At 34.8% G+C, this 6666-nt stretch overlaps 1 long non-coding RNA gene across 1 annotated transcript; it reads right to left on the reverse strand.

Annotated features, from left to right (window-relative positions):
• Positions 1 to 786: 786 nt before the first annotated feature.
• Positions 787 to 5997, reverse strand: LOC132618055 (uncharacterized). Its single transcript, XR_009573933.1, has 2 exons — positions 5426 to 5997; positions 787 to 2464 (listed from the first exon to the last, which is right to left on the reverse strand). It is a non-coding gene; the product is annotated as an uncharacterized LOC132618055 (long non-coding RNA).
• Positions 5998 to 6666: the final 669 nt, after the last annotated feature.

Here is a 6666-nt window from a genome sequence, read left to right on the forward strand (position 1 = left end):
TTTTCATAAGTCTTAAGCTGACGACATGCATAAGCTACAACCTTACCATGCTGCATTTGTAACGGTTTGAATTTTTCGCAGGCCGGGTTAGCCCTCGGAAAAGCTACTTCAAAACCATTGGTGCTCTTTCGGACTTTGTTTGAAAAGAGTCACCACCTAATTTTTAGGAAATTAGGAAAACCAGTTTCGAATGGCTTATTCAAAAAACAGTGAAAAATCCTTCATAATCCAGAGTTCTAGGTAAGAGTTCTGGTGATCCGCTGGGAAAGGTGTTAGGCACCCTAGTATTAAGGATCCGTAGAATACGGTTGACCTTCGAGCTTCAATGTATGATTATGTATAAATTGCTTATGTTTCATTTAGTTTCCCATATAAAAATACCTTGGAATATCATTTTGGCTTTAAAAGAGTTAAACAAATTCCCTTTAAGTGGGGTACTTTTGAGTTCGAATTTAAAATATCCGGATAAAAATAGTTTGTCCTTTTACTTATAAGGATTGTATGCTAGGTATATCCCATCTAAAACTAATGCCATGTGTTTGTATGTAAAAAAAAATACATATATATATATATATGTACAGCCTTTATTTAATTCATACATTATCCACATTTTATCTCTTCAGTCAACCATATCTCAGAACTATTTTCCCAAACTCGAGTTTTGAAGGAAATTCCACTTATTTGAATTTGTTAAGTTGGGACTAGCCCAAATGTTTCTTTTACTTTCTTTTCTCAGGTTTTTCAAATTAAAATACACTTTTAAAGAGGTATTCAGAAATAATCAACTTTTCCAAGAAAAATATACTTTCACTTTTATTTTTTCAATCAAGTGGAATACAACTCTTTTATCATTTGGATGCAGTTTTGAAACATCGTCTACCCAAATCCTGGGTTCTAACCTGTAGGGGTTTCAATATCTATACAAATGTATTTGCATATCATACAGAAAATAATGTAAAACTTATACTACAAGAAGGAGAAGAAGAGTTTAGCTTTTTACGGCCTTGGGCCCAAATCATTCAACAGTCTTGTTCTTGCTCTTCTAATCCTTCATCTGAGTCGAGCTTTCAACTTTACTTCACTTTGTTTTTGGTAGAATCTCATCTCGCGGACCCATATTAATTAGATGTACCTCGCAGGAATGAAATGAAAATAGTTAGTCAAATGATACGCCACCCCATAGGGTGACGTTTATGAATGTAAATAATAAAATCCCTCGAACTCGTGTCAAACTTTGAGATCTTTGATCACAGAGGCTCAGACTCACGGTTCCGAATATGGCAAAGGAACCAAAATCATGCCGCGGTTGCGAACTAGGGGACATTCTAGTTGCCTTGCCAAGTGCAAATCGGTTCCTACCACGTGATATCACTGTGAGATAATCATTGCCTAAACCGAGGGATAACCTTTCCGGACTAGGCATGGCCTCAAAAAGTAATTTTTTTCATTGGCCCAAATGTAGTATAAAGTTCAAATCAGTAAAATTTCATCAAGCGTAGCATTCTGTTCTTTAAAAGAAAAGCAACAGCAGTTGTTTTCGTTTGATGAAGAATCTGTTCGTTTCCAAAGCATGTTAATTCCCATGAAAGTGGAATATTTCAGCAGACAATAGAAACTCAAGGCAAAATTTAACACATCAGCTCAAGTGTAGTGCAACTTCTGCTTTAGAGAGGACATAGCAGCAGTTTCCTACAGTAACCAGTCGTAACAGTAGCTGAAGATTGCAATCATCTTTAGCAGATTCAGGCCTCAAGTGCAGCTGCTCTTTTCAGGGCAACAAGTTTTTTTTTAAAAAAAAAGGAATGTAACAACACAGCTCCTCACAAGATGGACAATATGTTGATCACAGAGGCTCAAATAACAAGGATAGCCACCATTAGTTTCCCTTGGATTTTGCAGCCAAAGTAACACGATGAGGCAACAACAAAGAGAGTTCTCTATTGCAGTATCCTTATGCCTGAAAATACAGCAACCATTTAACCCTAAATAGTGGTTGCTTGCCTCCAACCGCAACACGTTCAAGAGTAAACACCAAGGTATAGCAGTAGTTTTCCCTCAAAAGGCAGTGAAAATGTTGTTCACAAACGAAAAATTTATCGGCCCTTAAATACAGTAGTTGACTTCCTCCAAGTGTAGCATCTGTTTGCCTGAAAGTGCAACAACACTTTGGCCCAGAATGCAGTGTTTTCCTTACCCTAAAAATGCAACTCAAGAGACAGTTGTAAAAGGGATCAGCCAGCCTAAACAACAAGAACTTATGAGCGATGGGTGTGGCAAACAAGCAGCCAACAACTAGTCTCATTCAAAGTGGCATCAATGTAGTATCGGTTCATTTTTTGTAGAGCACAAGTAGAAACAGAAGACCCAAAATGCAGCCGTTTTAGCTCAAGAACACAGCAGCAGGTCTCAAATGCAGCAACCCATCAAGTAACAGCCAAAGTAGCAACTCAAGGAGGTTTAGGGACTGCCCAGGTCATGCAAAGAAGAGAAAGGGTGAAGAATGAGTATTCAAAGTGAGTAGTTCAGTATTCCAATGTAGATATATCAAGTTTATCAAAACAGTGAGTGAATTTCAATATATAATCAATCACACAACATGGAATTAGTGCTCTTAATCTATCTAAATGGGATTTAAGTGTCACAGCCTAATACCTCATTTCCTTTCCTTTTTCAACAGTTTTTTAAACATCAATATCAAACAGCAAGTTATCAGGATCAATCTAGGGATTCAATACATAGTTTTGAGATTCTAAACAACAAACAAAAGGAACCTAGCCAATCAAAGAGTTAACTGGTGCTTAGTTTGTATTTAATGAACCTAAAGCAGCATATTTTTTAGTTTAGTTGTTAAGGAATCATTAAACATATTTTAAACTTACAAGTTCATAGAAAGAACAAGCATTTGAAAGACCTCAACTGATTTTGATATATACTAAAACCGAACACGTATTTAAAGATTTGTAAAACAAAGATAATTTGAAACTTGACATGGGAGTTAGGGATAATACTTAAGACTCAGAACAATTAGGTGGCACCCTTATCCATCTTTAGTTCTTACCATAATATAGCTTTTAGAAAGGAAGAAAGTGAAATCTTAGGAAAAATAATAGCTGAAACAAGACTCTTAAACTTATGCAGGCAGAAAACAACAACAGGCACATACCAATGGACAGACATAGCAGACCAGAGAAACCTAATGCTCATTAATCCAAACAGATTTCACACTTGTATGAGAATTCTGGACTTCAACAATCTTAGAGAATCCTAACAGACAGTACTGCAAACAACATCAGGCAATTTTTTGAGAAATTGGTACTGTCAAACAACATCAGGCAATTATAAGACCTCCCTCATGTGTATTACGAAAATCCCAAATAGGAAAAGAAGATAGAAGATGGAGGAAAGGAATAGAAGCACATACATGTCATTCAAACTTATAAAATAGTAACTGACTTTAAACCTCAATTATCATGAAGAATGTTAAGTTCCTTTAGACATAGACAACTGATCAGAGAAAAGGAAACAAACAAAAAAATACTCTCCACTTAGTTCCAGTTAATGAAGGACCAACAAAACATAGCTTATACAGTCTGGAGACTTGGAAAAGATATGATCATGCCAAGATTTTATTTCAAAAGAAAACATCTCTTCATTTTCCCTTAAACAGGGCTGGATCCATACTAAAAAAAAAAAAGGTTCCCTCTTTCTGAGGACAGTAACTGAAAACAGTTGGGGTTTTGCCACTTTGATTGCATACACACATGAACATAGAGTTTACTTATCAAATGCACAACAAGGTCCTATTCCATTCTACTACCCCAAATCCAAGTTTACCTTACATTGATCATTACCAGCTTAAGGCAACATGATATGAGGGATACAAAAAAAGGATAGACAGGGCAGGTTAAGAGGAAGCACATTTGCTAAGATAAACATATTCAGATTTTTTACCAGTTAAGATTGCTAAGTTATAGTTTTCACATGGTTTATTAGTCACTACTCCAATCTTTAGCAAAGAACTAAATGACCACAGAAGAAGCAGAAAGAAAAGAAGAATATTAAACAAAATCAATGCTTAAGCACCTCAACATATCATGTGCTAGCTAAAAAGTCAGAGAGCACCAACTCTGTCCTTAACTATTCAGCCCTGAATTTCAAAAGGAACCAACATCTCAAGTGAAGAATGAAAACCTTAAACAACCAAGCTAAAATCTTTTCACTTCTTTAAACAAGTCAGGAAAGGGAGACTGAAAAGAAATAATGTTGAACTCAAAGAAACTGATTTAATCAGTAGCAAAAATTTCACAGAAAATCATATAGAACTCAACATGGGCTTGTTAACACAGCTTAGAAACAATACTTTAAATCAAATAAAAAGATAGGCTAATGCTAAAGTTAGTGTTCAGTCAAAAGAAAGGATAGTGCAGCCATGCTTGAAGGCATTCACAACTATTTTGGAAAGAGAAAGTGTAAATTAGTTTTAGCCCAAACCAGATCAAAATTTCTCCTTTAACATTCAGACTTAAGCTTTCTAAAAGAAATACACCACAGCCAACTCTGGAAAAAAAAAAAAGACAAAGAGACATGAAAACCTTAATCAACAAACTAATATTTTGAATTACGCAAAAAAATCCAATAGGACATAAGCATGCTAAACCATTACTGTTGTTTTCTCCAAACTAAGCAGCAAAGAGAAACTGGAAAACCATCTCTTAATCTAAACTCAAATGTGAGTTATTTTCCTCCATTTTTACATTACTCCAAGAATGGCTATAAATTTCATTTTATTTGCTAATCCTTGAACAAGATATCATGCTATCCAACAGTTACCTTTTAACAAACAAAAATACACACCTCAGATTCAAAAGAATCCAGTAATTCCATGTTTTCTATTCAAGCAGGGACTCTACATTTAGATATCAACACCTCAAAAGAAGATAATATAACCCTAAAGATCATGCTAACCAATACTACTTTCTCAAATAGAACAATGAAGAGAAACTGAAAAGATGATGTAGAATTTTCAACAAGATTGAGTTGCAATGGTAAACAAGACTTCAGCAAATTAAATCTTCATTTAGATAAAGAGGGGAGAATCAGATGAGCATCCTTCTTAAACTAATGAGAAAATACTTACACAGCTAGGACCATATGAAGAACAGTTAAACTTGAAGTAACTAATTCAAATTTGATTTATCTCAACTAAACTAATTAAAGGGAAACTAGACTAACAACCACGCTAAGGTAGTGTATATAATGCCCACAGTTAAACAAAATTAATATTTACTAATAGTAACTAACCTTTAACAATACCAAACAAACAAACCACATACACGCTAATCACTCATTAATAACTACTCAATAATAAAAACACATCAATACGGATTTAAAGACAAAAATTTAAAGGAAAAGGGTTGAGGACTACATTTTTTAGAGTAGCAACGGGGGCGACGAGAGTTGACGACGAACTACCTTTCACCTGAATCGATTTTGGACGAACGGCAATGAATTCCAAAAATTAAACTTGAGCGAGAACTTCCTCGAAACGCAATGGCATAGTCGGGTTGCTGAGTGTTCTCAATCTTGGGGTTTGTGAAAAACCCATTTGAGGTGTAAAGACCAATTTTTTGACCACTGAACTCTCTCTTTGAATATGAAGGGAATGGATTCTATTTATAGAGCCCAAAAATGTTCAAACTTGTGTCAACCAATGATGTGGGACTTGCTCCACTTTTTAATTTCGTTTTCAACTTGAATAGCTATAAAGATGGCTGAATCGTACGGGAAAGAAAAAGGAAAAACCAAAAGGAATTGAAAACCCAATTTGAAAGTTACCGTTGAAAGCTTTTTCTAATGGAAGAAGACAAGAACAATAACTTCTTCGCCCAAAATGGTGAAGCAAAGGCTGAAGGCATGGAAAAAGCTTGAACGATGCCTAATTTGGCATTTGCCAGCTATGGCTTTGTTGTGTTTTTCTATTGAGGTCCGTTTGGTTGATTTTTTGGAACCAAATGGAAGACTGATTTTGGTCTTAGGTTTTAAAGAGTAAATGGGTTGGGTCAGTTCATGGATTTGGGCTCGATATTTGGGCTACAAAAGAATCTGATTTGGATTTAAAATGTGGCAATTATTGGGTTTGAAGTCAAGAATACCCTTTTTTGCATTTCAATTAAAACCAAAGCTTGTCCAACATAGCAAATTGAAACCCAATCCTTGTAAAATCCAAACAACCTAATTAAACTAATTGGAGTAAAATTCAGATGAAATAATTATTCAAATTAATTAATTAAGATTCTTGACTCTAGCAAAGTAAAATATGACTTTAAATTGTCAATTAAAATACATACTAAGTTAAAACACTTTTTTTTGTCATAAATTGTTTTTCAAATTGATAAAATAGACTTAATTAGAGTTTAAACTTATACGTAAAATATACATGATATATGTTAGGATATTTTGCCAAATGAAATGGCGAAATATTACCAAAAACTATTTTTTAGAAAGTATTTTTGATTTTTCTGAATAACTCTCTCACTCTATTTGGGACTTAAGAAGCCTGACTAGTTAATTTAAATTTTTGGAGGACAAAAATTGGGTGTCAACAGCGGCGCCTTCGTTGTGCAGGGATGGTAGAGCCGTCCTTGGGTAACGAAATTTGACAAACCC

This window comes from Lycium barbarum, chromosome 11, assembly GCF_019175385.1.
Source record: "Lycium barbarum isolate Lr01 chromosome 11, ASM1917538v2, whole genome shotgun sequence".
In the NCBI taxonomy this organism is placed as follows: Eukaryota; Viridiplantae; Streptophyta; class Magnoliopsida; order Solanales; family Solanaceae; genus Lycium; species Lycium barbarum.